Here is a 17,735-nt window from a genome sequence, read left to right as displayed (position 1 = left end):
TCATTACATAAATAGAAGGATAGAATCGCGAGTGGTACGAGACTTGACTATCCCGCGGGGGGCCAGACAATCCGCTTAGAATGTCGCTGATACCGGAAACGTTCGTTGTGGGCGTGATTATCCAGAAAATCAAAAACATGCTGACGCACATTCCGCGATAACGGAAGAGGATCGGTTCTATCGAGTACGAAACGCGGTCTCCGAGAGCAAGCAAATCGAACGTAACGATGTCCGCAGCGTGCCGCGGATAAAATCGAACGACACGGGGATTTCTCTGTGAATCTCTCGGCATAACGGTGGAACGGTATTTGCAAGCAGCGGAACACTTGCCCTTCCGATCGACCAAATAACATAAATGTTTGTCCCCTCTGTGAACTAGCACGGGAACCCGATATCGTTGCATCGCTCCAGAACCTCCGTGTCGGAAATTTTCAGCAGAAAGAACGACCGTCCCCGATTATATCGTAACGTACTGTCGATCCGCTCGACTAATTCGGAGCGCATGGCTAATAGGACACGGTCGGACCTCGATTACGCGAACTAATCAGACGGGATATCTCCGAGCGATCAATTTTAATAGGGAATTAAACGTTGAATTTTTCATCGGAGGCCGCCCGTGTTTGCTATTCAATATTTGCTCTTGCGTCGATATTTTCGATTTATGCTTTCGAGAAACGACCAAAATAAATATACTGTAATACCTCGATGTGTAGATTGCGGATTTTATTAGCAAATTGAGTAGATTGCGGAACTGTAAAAACATCTGAATATCTTCAGAGCATTGTTGTGCGATTGTGTGCATTTCGATAAGAGCTACAACTCTTAGGGTGCGTTCCGTTTCACGCTTCAAGCGCATACACTGTATAGTGTATGCATAGAGACTCTTATACTACACTATACAGTGTATGCGCTTGAAGCGTGAAACGGAACGCACCCTTATTTATGTCTTTATGACAAAAATCAATACGACATAAAATGTGTATTTTGATGAGAGCTACAACTTTTATTGGAAGTATTTTTCAAAATTACCATTATTTACGGGAATAAATGGAAAAAACTATGATCTTTATGGTTTTTTAATGGTTTCCGCCATTAGAATAAGGAATTCCATTGAATTGAATGGGATTGCATTGAATTGAATGGAATTCATAAATAAATAAATATATTGCTATAAATACTGTAATACCTCGATGTGTAGATTGTGAATTTTATGCATTTATAAGCAAATTGAGTAGATCGCGGAGCTGTGAAAACATCTGAATATCTTCAGAGCATTGTTGTGCGATTCTGTGCATTTCGATGAGACCTACAACTCTTATTTATGTCTTTATGACAAAAATCAATACGACATAAAATGTGTATTTTGATGAGAGCTACAACTTTTATTGGAAGTATTAATCAAAATTACCATTATTTACGGGAATAAATGGAAAAAACTATGATCTTTGTGGTTTTTTAATGGTTCCAATAAAATTTTCCCCAACTTTCACTATCATATTCGTAATCAGCATGTCACAGTCCATAAGAGTCCAGAGTACAAAAGAAAATCGGGGGGTTGTCGCTTTCGGAAGTTTATCCCACTTTTTCACTAGACTATTTTTAATTGACTTATATTCACTGAAAAATAAATCACGCGAACACCATGTTCCATAGAGGTTAAAGAAACTTCATATTCACTTTGCTGGATCATTAGAGTACCCGGGAGACGCCATTACAGAGAAGAGAGAGAGAGAGAGAGAGAGAGAGATTTTAAATTAAAAATAGTCTGAAAATTCTTTTAATATGTTTAAAGTAAAAAATGATTTTTAAAATTTCTAGACAGTATGCATGCAAGAAGAAATATGCAAAGCAATGACCCAATGAATTTGCGTTTATTCTCGGGAATGAAAATGCCAGTGCCTAACGAACGGAACAACAAATAAAAGGATTAAGTTATTCGTGCATTAGAGGGAAGTTTCAGCGGAAGTTTAGCCACCAAAATACGTCTTCCACTGTGCGGTGAAGTTAGCAGCGTGTTCACGATATTTGAGACGTTAAACTCCCATCAAGGGAACAGAAAGCACGTAATGGTCAGTAAGTGACTTTCGCAGAAATCGTTTCGAGCAATCTTTTTCTCTTCTCTTTCCTTAGTGCTCCCAGTTGCTGTGTTCACGCGAACGACGAAGCATAAAAGTTCTTTAACCAGCCGGCGAAAGCAACGGAAACACGATCAAAAAAAAATATCTCGGGCGCAACGCGTGTAAATAATTTCCATCTTCGGGTCTGCGGGAAACGATGCGCGGTGCTTGCTGCTTGTAAAGCAACGGAGCTCTTATTCCTTTACGTTGACTCTCGAATACTCGATCTATTGCCAACCTCGGAAATCGCTTCATCGATAAAACGAAATCGTCGAGTTTTATCCTTGGAAATCACAGTGATTGGATCTGATTTCGGATATTTTCGCCATTTTTTGGTCTATATCTTTTTGCTTGATGAAGACATCAAAGAGTTTGATATACCGTTGGAAAGATGAAGAAAATACGCAACTTTTATATATAAAAGGTTTGGTGATTTGATCAACAAGTAAAATTTTATGGTCAATTTTTCGAGAACATGTTTTTGGGTTCCTGAAAAAAGTTGTTGGGTTGTGAGGCACTCGTAAAATCAACTAAAAGTGGTAAAATATAAAGTAAAATCCATGTAACTGTATGCAAAAATGAATTTTTCTTTATTTTAAAGACATTAAGTGACCAAAGGAGTTAAACAGAATGGCAAAAAATTGAAAAAAAGGCAAAGAATGGCGAAGAAAAGTAAAAAGGAAATATAATGAATGGAAGGATACAATAATGGATGGATAAAAACGACTGTCTCACAACCCAACCTCTTCCCCTACTTAATTTGTATTGTTCGATCCTCCCTGACACGCATATGGCATTTCGTTTTTCAATCTCGTGTGCGCAAATCTCAGCCTGCGAATTGCTATTTCCGTTTCCTGGGCCCTTGAATAGCTTTGTCAATGCCTGCCGTAGTAAAGCCTGAAAACTGATTGAAATTCGCCGGAGTGTTGAACGGAATCGAATAAAAGAAAAGTATCGCAGCTACGAGATCACTAGGAGCGTTTACGTATACGCGTGTGTATCGGCAGCCATTCGAAGTCTTTGAATGATCTTGGAAGGGGACGATAGTCGAAACAATGGGGCCTCGAATCGCAACGAAAAGAGGTAGGACATAGGTAGAAAGTTGAAATTTTCCCGTTTCTGGAACTTCTCCTTGGTTTAGGATGTTGCTATCGAGTGCTGATCGAAGTTTGAAGAGAGAAAAGAGTTCCATTTCGAGTAAACGTCGAAAGAAAAGAGGAATCGAACGATAGCCGAGGAAACGTTTCGGTCTTGATTAAACCACTCGTTTTTCCGAGATATAAACGAATGAATACGTTTGCGTCACGCATAACGTCAGACATTAACGAGGGGAATGTCAATACACGTCGGATAATTAGCGGGATGCGAAAATGAGCGTGAAAAGTGCATCGCATCATTGCAGAGCAAAAATGTAACGTGAAGTAAGAATTTTCAAATGAAATTGTGAAGCCATTCATTTTGACTGGTGTGGTAGTTCCACTGTTAATAACTCGAATAAACTGTAAATAATATAACAGCGTACTGCAGATTGTTGCCATAAACGCATGAGATTGGCAGTTCATTTCTCGTAGATCGTAGGTGATAGAATCTAGTGAATATGTTTCGTCATAAATTCGTGAATTACGCGGAAGTAGAGCGTTTATAGCGCATTATAAACTGAAATATAGTATAGTGGGTGAGTCCAAAGAAACAGAACACCTAAATATCTCCGTTACTTTAGTTGAAATTGAAAAACTGACGTTGTAATTGAAAAATTGAAGTTGAAATTGAAAAAATTGACGTTGAAATTGAAAAATTGACGTTGAAGTTGAAGGGTTGATATTGGAATTGACGTTGAAATTGAAAAATTGATATTGAAGAGTTGAAATCGAAAAATTGAAGTTGAAATGGAAAATGAAGCTGAAGAGTTAATATTGAAATTGAAGTTGAAATGGAAAATTGCTGTTGAAATTGAAATTGAAGAGTTGAAATTAACGAATTGAAATTGAAAAATTGAAGTTGAAATTGAAATATTGACGTTGTAATTGAAAAATTGATGTTGAAATTGAAAAATTGAAATTGAAGGGTTGATGTTGAAATTGAAGTTGATATTAACGAAATTGAAATGAAAATGAAATTGAAAAATCGAAGTTGAAATGGAAGAGTTGAAATTGAACATGTGGCCCTTCAAACTGTGTAACTTTGTCCTAAGAAGTTTTTTTGTACAGCGAAAAGTAACGGAGATATTTGAGTGTTGTGTTTCTTCGGACTCACCCTGTATACGAAGATTAAAAATGATTTTCATGCACGTTTATTAGCGTGATAACGGTACGATAGCGTTTTATGAAGTATCACGGACGCTATATCATTTATATTGACAGAGTTTTAATTGCCTATAGAGTTCCTTTGAGATCGCCTGATGTTTAATGCCTCTAGTTCCAGCGAGCTCTTCGATCACTTCGAAGTTTTCTCTAACCCCGTCCCGCGGAGGCACAATATCAAACGGGGGACCATGCGAATTAAGCGGCCACGGTTTTCTATTAAATAGAACATTGATTGATTACCGTAGATAAAGGTCTACGAGGTGTTCGCGTGATAAATGGTTCTTTTTTTTCAAAGCGCCCCTGTAATTGTTTTCGTGTCAGCACTCTCCTCCATTTACCGAGCCAAAGCACCCTTTATGCACCGATGAGCTTCATTTCAGAGTGCGCAGTAACAATAGTCCTTCAAAATTTCATGGAAAACTTTGCGCTCCTGCAGTGAAAACCGTCCATCAATTTTCCGAAACATTCGTTGAAGTCCCATTCGCTTTCTTTTGTTGCCTAACAATTTCAATTTTCATTACGTAATTCCACGCACGGTAATTACGTATGTAGCATCGCGTTCTCTCTTCTCAGATTTCGATTTTACGTTGAGTAATCGAATATTGACTAATTATAAATTAAATGGAATATTTTCCATCGCTGTTCACCTTCAACGACTTTGAATGACGAGTTCCTCTAGTTCATTCAGTTAGCATCAATTTGTAGATGTTTATGTAATTTTTTAATTTTTGCTGGCAAATTTCAAGAGAAAGTGGGAACAAATAAAATCTTATTTTCAGTGGTAGTAGCCTTTCTAAATCTGAGATAAATAAAAATCGTATTAAATTCTGTGGAATTTTATATTCTAGCATTTTTTGACTATTTTTAGAAGCCATAAATGCATAAAGAAATCTACTTGTAACACAGAAAAAGCATATATTTGCATAATAAATGTAAAAATTAGTTTTTCCACAAGCTTTCCCTTTTCTTTTTCGTCCATTTTAATCCTCTATAAAAGAAAATTGAACTTTTATAATTACGTGCAAGGTATTTCTGACTCGAGGACATTTTACATACAAACAAATTGAGGAATAAATAATTGTCTACTCGGTAATGATCTTTACTTGCGTAAATGATAATGAACACACTCATCTTTCCATAGTGCACTGTTATCTTTGATGCGAATGCCACTGTATCGTCGAATATGTCCGATTGAATGCAGTATATCACTGCGGACAAGTAGAATTGACAGCCTATAGTCAGACATGACGTCTGCCTTATTGAAAAACACGTTTGGCTACAAAAAAACGTTACTAAACCGAAAACATGATAACATAGGAGTTTACAAACAGTTACTGTGAATGTTTTAAAATACAAAAATTTCTTATTTAATGGTCGCAAAAATTTTTTGGGAATTTTACGATGTTCCTTGTAAATGTACAGTAAATTTCATGATCTTGGATAGCAGATTCATTTTTTGTTTTCTTGTTGAATCAACAATTTTTTGTTTAATCAACATCAACAGGATGTACACGACTCTTTTATCTCTTTTAATTTTTTACATTTAATTAAGTGTATGTAGATATTTGATAGCTAATCGTATATTTTGAGATTAATTGCATTCAAACATCTAGAGAGTGCTCATTTTACCTTCGCATCGCTAATGAACGATCCCACAAATTTTTACAATGAAATTAAAATAAACAACAAAGAATAAAATGTCTCGAAGTATTAAAATATTTTCCGACGATTTTCTAACGAGGACTGAAAATGAAAATGCCTGATACGTTAATCTGGAAAATTCTTGAAAGCGCGCGGAATTCACGTTGATGCGGTCGCATAAATCATAAATCAATATACATATACATACGTATTCTCGTGGAAGTTTCGTTCGCGCGTAGACCGTCTGATCTCGCCGAGAGCAGGGATCTCACCTGTGAACTCCGGCGAATTCCGGCCACATAAATTGTTCACGGGAATGTATCTCGATGGGGAAGTTCGGAATTTTTCAAGAAAAAGAAAAAAAAAGCAAAGAAACTATCGAATTTCATCGATAAATCAGGCGGTCCGCGGTCGGAATTATTAAAACATGCAGAAACTTCTGTGCCGATTGAATTTCTGTCACGTCGCCGGTCGTTGCTTATCCCGCGGCACGTTAAGAGGCCACTATTCTGTGAATGTTGCCAAATTGAACAATTTCCACGCATTTTTTTACTAATTCTTTAGCACGCCTAACGTTACCATTTTTTTTTTTGTTCCATCTCTGGATCAAGGTCAAGGAAATTCCAATAAAAATTTATTACTTTTCAATTATACAAAAGATTTACTGATCTATTTTAATTCTCCAATAAATTATATATCATTTTAAATACAATTTAAAATCCCCTCAATTTTTAATTTACATTAAAATTCCTATAAAATTATTTTCTACTATTTTCTACTTTGAAAGACTGTCGCGCGACGAGGTGTAACAGTTAATATTACAATCTTGTTTTCTCCTGAACGCACAGTTCTTTTTTTTAAATTTCTTTTTTAATATTGCATTGTCATCCATTTCTCAGCTATGCTTAAGGTTTCAAGTCTCCAGCGCATCGGGAAGTGGTTTAAAATTCGATTTATGCGTTGTAATAAAAATAGTACAACCATAAACCTTGTCTCATTTTAAAGCTCGAGTCTTCTAAGACAGTTCTGCACGATTTAACGAATGGAAAACTGAAAAGATGTGTTCCCTAAACAATGCCGCCATTTGAAGCGTCTCTAAAACAATTTAAAATAAGTTTTCGCGAATGAATCAAGGATAGATTTGATAATTGAGACACCCCCCATAAAAATCTTGGAAGATCAATCAATTTCAGTCTTAAGGCGATCGCCACATTTCGATTCCGTCGAACAACAGCGTAATTAAGTGAAATGTTTTACTTCTTAACTTGTTCGTCGACGTCGGGGAGCGGGTTCCCGGCTCCCAAGTTCCTCCGGTTCCTTTAATTATTCCGCAAGTGCGTCAAGCGCTCTCGTTTCGACAACTTTTAACAATACTTTCAATCCCGTCCCGGCGTTCGATGTCGTTAGTTCGTTAGGAGGAATAAAAGGAACTCGCGGCGGAATGGATGCGCCATTCACGAGCAGGATTTTTTATTTTTACTTCAGCCGCGGTCTTACTTCAAATATTCTCCGTCTCTCGCGCACCACCGGAAAATAACGAGCTGTAACGGCGGCCAACGGAACGCGGACTTAGCGACAAGATATTTTTCTTGCGAAAGCAGAATAAAGTACTACACAAGAGCTGCGCTACCTCGACTCGCACAGTAATTCGATCAACATAATGATTCAACCGAACCGCTGCTTACTTTTGACCTTATTTTCTTCTCCTTTTTTCCCCCCATTTCGATTCTTAACGGTTGCTTTAACTAGTCTTCCTCTTCTTGTTAGGCGGAGCCTCGACGATTGGTAATCAAATCACCATTTCTCTTCGTAATAATTTGATTGTTCGAGCAATGCTTCTTCGCGTCTAACAGGGAACCTGGAAATTCAAGGGATTGCGAAACTGCACGCAGGTCGAGTCAGTTTTGCCTGAAACAACCCCATATTTAGAAATCAACCCTTGAAAAAATATCAGAGAACAACAAATAATATTTTCAAACTATTCATTGGGATGGAAAAATAAGAAAAAATTGTTTAGTGCTAGTATCAATTAAGGAACTGTCTTAAAATAATAAGAAGCTGTTAGGAAACAAAAATGAAAAGACTACATTACGTTATACGGCCGGAATACGACTGACGTAATGGTTTACGACGCTCATTCTTTAATATTTGTTCGAGTCTAAGACGGGGAAGAAAGTTGTCGGAGGGAAGATGAGTGCAAGAAACTTTCCGGAGAGGGGGGGGGAGGATCTGACCCGGCGGATAGGGCCGGTTTATGCTTCGATATAAAATGGTGGACGAAGTTTCTGGAAAGATGTACACGCTCCCTTAATTTCAGGTTCCGATTTTACGATATGCAGCTGCAATTATATCGGAAGTTCTTCGGCAGCGGGTGAAGGTTACTTGGAAGATGATTTATAGGAGCCGTGCGGGATATTCCTCTGGAATGATCGAGGTAACGCGAAATTCTAGGGAGCGGAGATGAATCTAAATTAGAATCTGAGGAATAGGCGAAAGGGGGCAATAAAATTACTTGATGGCTTCATACAATTCTAGATCCGATTTAAGGTCATCGTTCATTCTGTTCGTCGCGGAGAAAATACGATCTAAAGTTTTCTCTCGTTAAGGGATGAGAGCGGTGGGGAGAGACTCGTTCGAGTGTTCGTCGATGACCGGGGAGCTGAGAATCGACGGATATCTTCGAAAAATCTAAGATGTCGTCGTGACGAAGTTCATCGGTTTGGCAAACCGTGGAAATAAGGAATGACGCATTAGCTGAACGCCCCCGTGGGGGAATATTACCGGAAGTCTGGCACGTATTCGAGCATGAAATTGAGTCTTATAGTAGTTCCTCCGCCGTGTCGGGGTGAACTACTTTCTTTGGCGTTCAACACTTCCCGCGATGCGTCTCAATCGCAGTCGGATTATTACGTAATTTGAATGCGCCCGAGTAATTTTTATGAAAAAAATGGAATTTAATTAGGGCGATGGACGGAGCGCGCAGGTATGTACGTATTTCTTCGTTCTCTCGAGCGTAGTTCACGGACAACAGATAGATACAACTTCAATTTCAATATCAAACCTTCAATTTCAATTTTTCCATTTCAACTTCAATTTCAATATCAACCCTTCAACTTCAATTACAACTTCAATTTCAATATCAAACCTTCAACTTCAATTTGAATATCAACCCTTCAACTCGTCAATTTTAATTTTTCAATTTCAACGTCAATTTTTCAATTACAACTTCAATTTCACTATCAAACCTTCAACTTCAATTTCAATATCAACCCCTCAACTCGCAAATTTCAATTTTTCAATTCCAATTCGTCAATTTTCTTTTTTCTTTAATTGTTGATTTCATTGAATGAAATTTTATTGTCGATTTAAGTCGATTCTGCGAATCAACGCTTTCGATATCATTATAAACAAACTGGTAAAGATATCGTCTTTTACAAAATGATTATTGCAATAGTTTTTTTCGTTCTTGTTGCAAAATTGAATTAAAATTCAACGCTCGTGTTAAATTTTTCGATATGTTCAACCGTCTGAAGGTCCCAGCACCTGGTATTTGGAAAATGTATCCAGCCGAATGGAGCCCACCGTAGATTTTCAATATTCAACCGAATAATTCGGAGAGTTCTAAATGTTTCAACGACGTAGCTGCGAATTCCATCGAGTTACCCCGGCGCGATTGTAATTTGGTGATCGTTCGAAAAGATTTATCGCGCGCCTTGCACATTAGAATGATTCATTTAACACAATCTATCAAAACACAGCACGGTTGGTACACACGGATAATCTAGAACCTATTCCCGCTAACGTTCCACCATCTTTTATGCGCGACATTTCAGCTGGAAGATATTTATATAACGTTCTTTGCATTTCATAAATTTCTGTGAAACGAACGTATCACGAAATCGGTTAAATTACTTCATTTAATAAAGTTAAGTAATACCTTGAGAATGGAAAACGCAATTAAGAATTATTAATTAAAATAATTGAATTTCCCTCGGGATTTTTACGATATTTCAGAATATTTCCACACTCGATCGACCTAAGTTTTAATTAGAATACATGCGATTGTTGACATTTCAGAATATTATCAGTTAGAGATACCTTTTGAAGTCGTTTAACTATTGGACATTTTTTGCAACAGTATGTGTACGCAGCGAAGTCTGCTTTTCTGTGTCAAGTTGTTCCTTTTTCGTCGTCGATGCACCCGCCTTTTTCTAATTCCGAGTACGATGGGACTCCATTTAGCCCCGGACCACCATGTCTCAATTTATGCGTCTTCTATTAATGCTTGGGAAACAGCTCGTTGTCTATACGGAGTTGCTCTCCTAAGTATTCCAGCGAATTCCTTACGAATATTAATCTTTGTAATGTGATTTCCTGCACTGAAATCAAACAAGAATTCGTAGATCCTATTGAATGCTTTATCCAGATTGAATAGAAATTGATTCAGCCTATTGAATGATTGAATTTATTCAGTTCTATTAAAGTTCCTAGCAAAATAGATATTGTAAATTGTTTACAATGATGCTATAGCAAATTATACGAAATCGTAGATGATATAACTGCATGAAATCTGCAGTTAAATCAGTACGTTAAATCGTCCCTTCTCTCATAAAACCGGCTATAATTAAAATTACGCATAATTCATATTGTAATCCCAAAGAAATTCAAGTCACATTTTCCCTGTAGCATCGAAATGATTAACACGTTCAAGCGCGACTGTATACAGGAAATCCAACCGCTCTTAGGTTCGTATATTCACTCGAAGCATGAAATTTCCAGCATCTCGTTTATTTTTCACTTGACGGCGTGGGCGGACGCCTCGCGATGATATTCTCGCGGTTTCGCGGCTCGGGGACCGCAGGACGTCTTCCCTGGTAGACATTTTCAGACGCGAATCGATCGACAGGAAAACTAATTACGACGATGAATGTCTGGCAATCGAGGGGGAGGGATGGGTCCTATAAATTCGCATCGATGACGGCGCACAGAAAAATCAAGATGATACGGATCGCGGCGAGGTGCGCGATCGTAAATTCCGTTCCGGCCGTGCTGACCAGATTTATCGGTTCTTCCGTGCGAGCGGATAAGGAGAAATTAATTTCCCGTAGACACCAATTTTTCAAGACTCCGTGTCGCACGACGCGGCTTTAATAACGTTCGCTCTGTGTCGCCCTTTAAATTTCCAGTCACCTATCTTATTTTTTCCCCCACCTTCGCAATAGCCCCCGCTTCGTGACCGGTCACGATTCCCGTTGTATCATCATCTTACACTGATACTGTCCTGACGTTTAATCGTACTAGATATTAACCATTTTTGTATTCCCTGCTGTAAACACCATATTTATTATTTTTACCGCGCTTATTCATGGCTTTTTCACGGCTAAACACTTTTTAATGGAACGATATTGGATTTAATGATTTATGGAACCATCAATAGTAACAGAAATTTTCATTATGAACTAACAAAGTCTGCAATGTAAAAGAAAATTTCTACGCTTTCTTTTAATAGGCTTCCGGTAGGTAAAGTGTTAAAAAACAAATTTTTAAGAAAACTGTGCGTTCAGGAGAGAAAGAAATGTTAATATTAACCGTCACACCTCGCCGCGCGACGCTCGGTAATACGTGATCGCGTTCAGCGATCCCCACTCCGCGCGCCAGCGCTCCCCACTCCACTACACGTTCCCACTCCGACTCATCCCCACTCCACTGACCCATTTCGCACCGAAGGAGCTCGGTCAGTGTGTTGTTCCGTTCATTCAGTTCCAGTTCGGACAATTTCGGACTCGGAAGAATTAAATCTTAAAGAAATTTTTGGCTTTTCTACCTTGTTTTTCACGGTCTTCAAGGTCAACTTTCGTATATAGATAATATACGAAATATATTCCAATGAGAATATCTCAAAATTTCTAAATATTCTATTTAGGGTGAAAAGGCTAAATTACGTATTTACGTTCCATAAAGAAAAACTCATTTAGAAATCGGCATCGGCGTCTCAAAGATATATCACAGAGTGTATGAATAGGATAAATAGTTGCGAATTTGTTAGAAGATCTATGAGAAAAACGTGAATCACGAGATAGAGGGGGGGGGGTCAATATTAGGGATTGAGTTTTTTCATAAGAAGGATGGAACGCATATTCGAGAGCAATAATGTTCGGTTTTTATGAAATTCGGCTGAACCCGACGACGGCGAATGCGTTCAGCGATGCTCACATCTGAAGAATTCATCTCGCAGCGATATATATACGTTGCGGTCCTCGGGCTGATTATCAAGCAGATCGCGACATCAAAGGACAGCCTGATAAAACTGGATTTAATCTCTGATCTCTTTTCACAAGACTTCTTTCGAACGGACTCCCTTTACGTCTATTTTCCATGTCAAAGAATCGAGTCGCGATCATCGGGGCAGTATTAACGGAGATGACGGTCTCTGATAATAATCAGTATCGGAGATCGATGCGGATTTTTTCTCTATTTAAATTACTTCCACTAGCTCTCCGCACGGTACGTATAATAAATTCGCTCGGGACATTAGAAGGTATCCCGCGAACAATATTTACGTCACTGTGAGGGAAAAATCAGACTGTAGTCGACCCTGTTCGATTTTCAAAATTAATATTATTAGCACGGTAATGTCACTGTACACATGAAAGAAATGCGCACGGTACAGAAGGATTTTTGGCGACTTGAAAAAATTTTTCTTACCATTCCAATGTCAGTCCCTACCTTACCGACAATTTTTTAAATATTTTAATGTCACTCTCTACTTTATCGACAAAGTCGTAGGCGCGATTGTAACCTGTGACGAGGTATGGTGCGCTACGAGGTCAACAAAGCTGGTAATGATCGATTTTTGCAATTAGTTGAAGATATCAAATATGTGCAGTGGGTGTACAAAGTATTCGTACACCTTCTAAAAACTAATAACTTCTTTATAACTGTACCAAACGACCTCATTTTTTATAATCAATTAGAGGCATTGGTTTACGAAATAATACGCAAGAAAGATTTTCAAAAAATTATAATTTACAAGGTTACACGCAAAAATGAAAAAGACATTTTTTAAAACTTTTTTATTTGGGCCCTTAATGAAAATTTAAAATATGTGTTTTGTAGATCAACGTTAATTACGCGCATGCTGAAAATTTCATCGAAATCGGATGACGCAGGAAGAAACGATACTCGTCAGAAGTTGCACGATTCCGTGGATTTGTAAAACTACGATTTTCACCATTTTTAACCGCTCGTATCTCGCGCGTGTGTTAATCGATTTCGATGAAATTTTCAGCGCGCGTATAACTAACATAGATCTGCAAAACGTATATTTTAAATATTCATTGAGGGCCCAAATAAAAAAGTTTTTTATCTTTGCATGTAACCTCGTAAATTATAATTGTTTGGAAGATCTTTTTTGCCAATGCTTCTAATTGATTATAAAAAATCAGGTCGATTTAGTTTTTGAAAGGTGTACGAGTACTTTGTACACCCACTGTATATTCTGGAGGTTAATATTAAATGTTTGTTAGTAAAACTCTTACTACGGGGAACACACTTTTTGTTCATCGTCTTACAGCTGTATAATTTTGTGGCGGGAGTAGGACAGCTTCCGAGACGACACAAGAGAAATAATCGTAAAACAAAAGACGGTTCAATTAGTATATCAGCCGAAATGAGCCAAGTAATATTAATTACCGATCGGCAGCACGCTTTGTCGAGGTCGTGTACTTCCGCGGTCGTGGTACGACTCGTTCAATTAATTCAAGGAGAACGTTCTCGCCGGTCACGTAGCTGGATACATGTTGTAAATATTTATGAATGTCCCGCAACAATTTTTAATCCACTTGGCCGGCTCTCTCCACCGGAAAATTTCTCCCGGCGGACAGGAAGCGGAAAGGAGGAGGCAGGAGAATCCCGGAGATGGAGAGAAGGTGAGTGTGGGTGCGGTCGAAAGCTGATGCATAAAGAAGCTGTTCCGCAGCTCGAGATGGCCGGTCCGGAGATGGAAATCGCGCAACGAAATTTCATTTGTCGCGCGCACTTCCACGTTCGAATGAGGAATTGCCGCGTCGCGTTGCGCGTCGTCTTGGTTCGTCTCGTCGCATAACGTATCGAAGATTACTCGATTTTCATTCGTGTCCCCGGACTTGGCAGAAATTCGATAGCTCGATAGATAATGCATGCGGAGATATTGCGTAAGGCAATTCCTTAGAATCAATTGACAAGGTGAGAAGGAAAAATATGGACATCGGAAACGTGCGCGCTCTCTGTTTGTCAAAATACTGCCACTGTCGAACAAACAAACAGACACAGACAAGAAAGCCAGCTAATAAAAACGTGATAAGAAGACAGCGTGTGCAAAGAGAGACCGCGCAGGCGACTCTCCGCGTCTCTTTCTTTCCCATACACTGTCCTTCCTCGCGCCCGAAACTTTCATCGGCAATTAAACCGCTAAATACAGGTGCAACTGTATCGTGTTTACTCTTATTTTAATCGGAAAAATGCCGCAAACATATTGCTGAAAGTTTCATGAAAAAATAAGTAACAATAAAAAAGTTTTTATATTTTTATTACATTGTGAGGACGCGCGGGGCTTTGAACTGTGCCGGCAACTGCGACTCACCGCGTCGGATTGGTGGTGGTTCACACCGATACACCCTACAGTGGAGGGGATATTTTTTTGCATTTATCGTGTAGCACCTTTTTGCGTCTATAAAGGATTTACTCTACACGAATTTTCCTTTGAAGATTCTCACTGTGCGCCGTCTCCTGATGAACGCCAGTCTCCTTGGAGGCACTGTAACTGCACATTTTAATCAGTTCTGCAGATAAAAAAGAAACCACGTCTATCGACAAAGGATCCGACTCTTGAATTTTGCATATTCCCGCGGTAACTTTGTGGCTCGCAGCGGCTATTATTTCGGGGACGTTGATCAAGTTATCGTTTACGGAAGAAGTGGTCGCCGAGGGTTTCGCTGACGCGATATCCCCCGAATCAGTCTTCGTTTGAACGCCGCTCTCGTGGAGAACTTGATCCAAATGCGGAGGTCCTGTACCTCGTTTTCAGTAACTTAAAAAGGAGACAGAAAAGACCACTCTAACTTTCCGACGAATCGGCGGGGGAGTCTTTAGACCGGCAGCCACTTTTCAGACAGCGGAGTAACCACGGGGCTATATGGAAAACTTTTCAAAAGGGACCTTACTTTACCAATGGTCGTCCTCCGAACTGCGCAGTCCGCGTCAAAATTCATGGAATTTCCAGTCGCTGGAAATTTGGATTTCAAACTTCCTGCGATTTTCTCGAACGTTCGGAATGTCTGCGTGTTCCCCCTCTTTGTCTTCGCGTTTTTGAGAGAACTGCTGCCCCGTGTTCCCTGCTGTTTCTCTGCGGGGATGCTTTTGGGCAAACTTTCCCTATCGTTTTTATATTTCGCAACTTCATCTGCTTCGCTATACGTGGCACCCCTCGATTTTCGTCATTATTATTATTAGACTGCGGATTTTATGCATTTATGACAAAAATGGGCACGTACAATTTAAAACAGTGGAGGTATTACAAAGATTTAAGGCCACCAGTGTATTAGTTTCACCTTAATAAGATAATTAGAAGAAGAATGAAATTTTTATATGGCTCCTGTGTCTATCAATCAATGCAAACATTTTTTATTTTGCATAAAGATCCGCAGTCTAATTATTATTCATAGCGAACGATGTGTACGTAAGATTGAATGATTTCAAGAGATGTATACTTTCATTTCATACACCAATCGATGAAGCTTCACACTCTCTACAAAAAAGTATTAGCCTATTGATATCGAGAAATCATTAGTTAAGCTGTTCAAATCATTAAGCGAAGAAAAACGTTCAATTTAGTTTCTATCCCTTGAAATCGATGCAAACAATTTTTATCACCATGTTTTTATTGGCTCGCTTTCTTGTGCGTCTGTCCGTTTACAAAGTTTGCAATTGATTGTTAAATTAACTTCCCGATGAACCGGGAACTTGAGATTTTAAACATAGCTCAGAACTGGATGACAATGCAATATTTAGAAAAAGAAATTTTAAAAAGCCTATGCGTTTAGGAGATATAAACAATATTGAATTTAACCGTTACATCGCGTTCAGCACTCCCTACTCCACTGCTACTATTAAATTGAAATAAATCAAGATTATTTTAAACACGTTACTCGTTAAGTCGACCTATACTAATTATACTTTGACCTATACTCGAGTAATTCGGATTATTGGTGTCTTCTACTGGTAAAGAAATAAATTTGCTTCCTTTTCCACGCTTATTCGCGCGGAGTGGAATTGGAACGACCGCGTAATTAGAAAACTCACATCTCGATTCCGTTTCGCATTGATTAAACAAACGAAACGCAGAGTAATGGATAAAGGGGGAAACGAGCAATTAGCTATAATTACGTCTAATCAGCAGTAACATTCGTTCCGAGGAGTAAGTAGTGGTATGATCCTGGGCGAGGCTAAACGGGGAGCTTAGCTTGTTAATTAAAAAACTGTGTTTCTATTCGAATTGGTAAGCAACGTTCCAGTCCGGGAAACTCGGCGCGGCGCGGCGGCGAACTCGTAAACGTTCACAGAGGTCTTCATCCGAGCTCTTTGTTCTGAGTATCCATTATGCAGGGCCTTCTTTATCCAGGACTTTCAGGCTGCGTTCTGCGCTCGTCTGGCTTTTCGTTGGCGGCTCGTATAGCGCACGAAGAAATCCATGTATCTTTTATTCTCGGCCCCCTTTTAGCCCAGTTATTATTTTCCGTATGAAAAGGTCTCCTAATGTTCAGTTCGGCTTAACCCGGGACACTGGCCGTCTTTCACGTTATCTTCGAGCCTGTGCGTATTAAATTCTCGGGGCGAAAGCACTTCCAATAATTCTCCGCTTTGTAACGTAACTATCGTGTTGCTCGCAGCAACGGGGCTGGAGGAAAGTGAGCAGTAGCCTTCGAAAAAGTAGCCGGGATACCATTTTGTTTTGTCAACTGGTATAAGTTATACACGCTCTGAAAATTTCATTGAAATCAGTCAATTGGTTTGCGAGTTATAATCGATCAAAAGTGGTAATTTCTGGTGCACCATAAACTGGCAAACTTTACTATTTTTGATCGTTTATAACTCGTAAACCAATTAACCAATTTCAATGAAATTCTCAGAGCGTATATAATTTATACCAATCGACAAAACACATATGTTAAATTTTCGTTATTGGGTCAGCTAAAAACTATGTATAATTAATAATTAAAAAATAAGCAATGTGTACCTTGCACTCGGAGCTATTTAAACTCGAAAATGAAACATTTGTTCCAACCTAAAATAATTCCATTTTACATGATTTTTTAAAATTGATATAACACCTCGTATACACAATACTAAAATGTTCAGTAGCTGATTAAAAATGTTCTACCTGAACTGCAGCAAACTGAAGTGAGGTAGTGAAAATAAAATAATGTATTAAATTACACCAATTTATTGCAATGGACGGTCATTAAAATGGTCGTTTTATACCTAAACAAAGTTACACAAATATATCAGTTCCCGTTTAAAAGATGAGGAAGTAATTAATAGTGAAATTATGGTTGCCGAAGGAAGTTAATAAAGAGTGAAACTAATAATAACTGGGTAGTAATTCCCTTTTCATCGAACAAGTACCTGGTCTCAAGGG

This window comes from Lasioglossum baleicum, chromosome 17 (genome assembly GCF_051020765.1).
Source record: "Lasioglossum baleicum chromosome 17, iyLasBale1, whole genome shotgun sequence".
Taxonomy (NCBI): domain Eukaryota; kingdom Metazoa; phylum Arthropoda; class Insecta; order Hymenoptera; family Halictidae; genus Lasioglossum; species Lasioglossum baleicum.
This window is presented reverse-complemented; position numbering follows the sequence as displayed.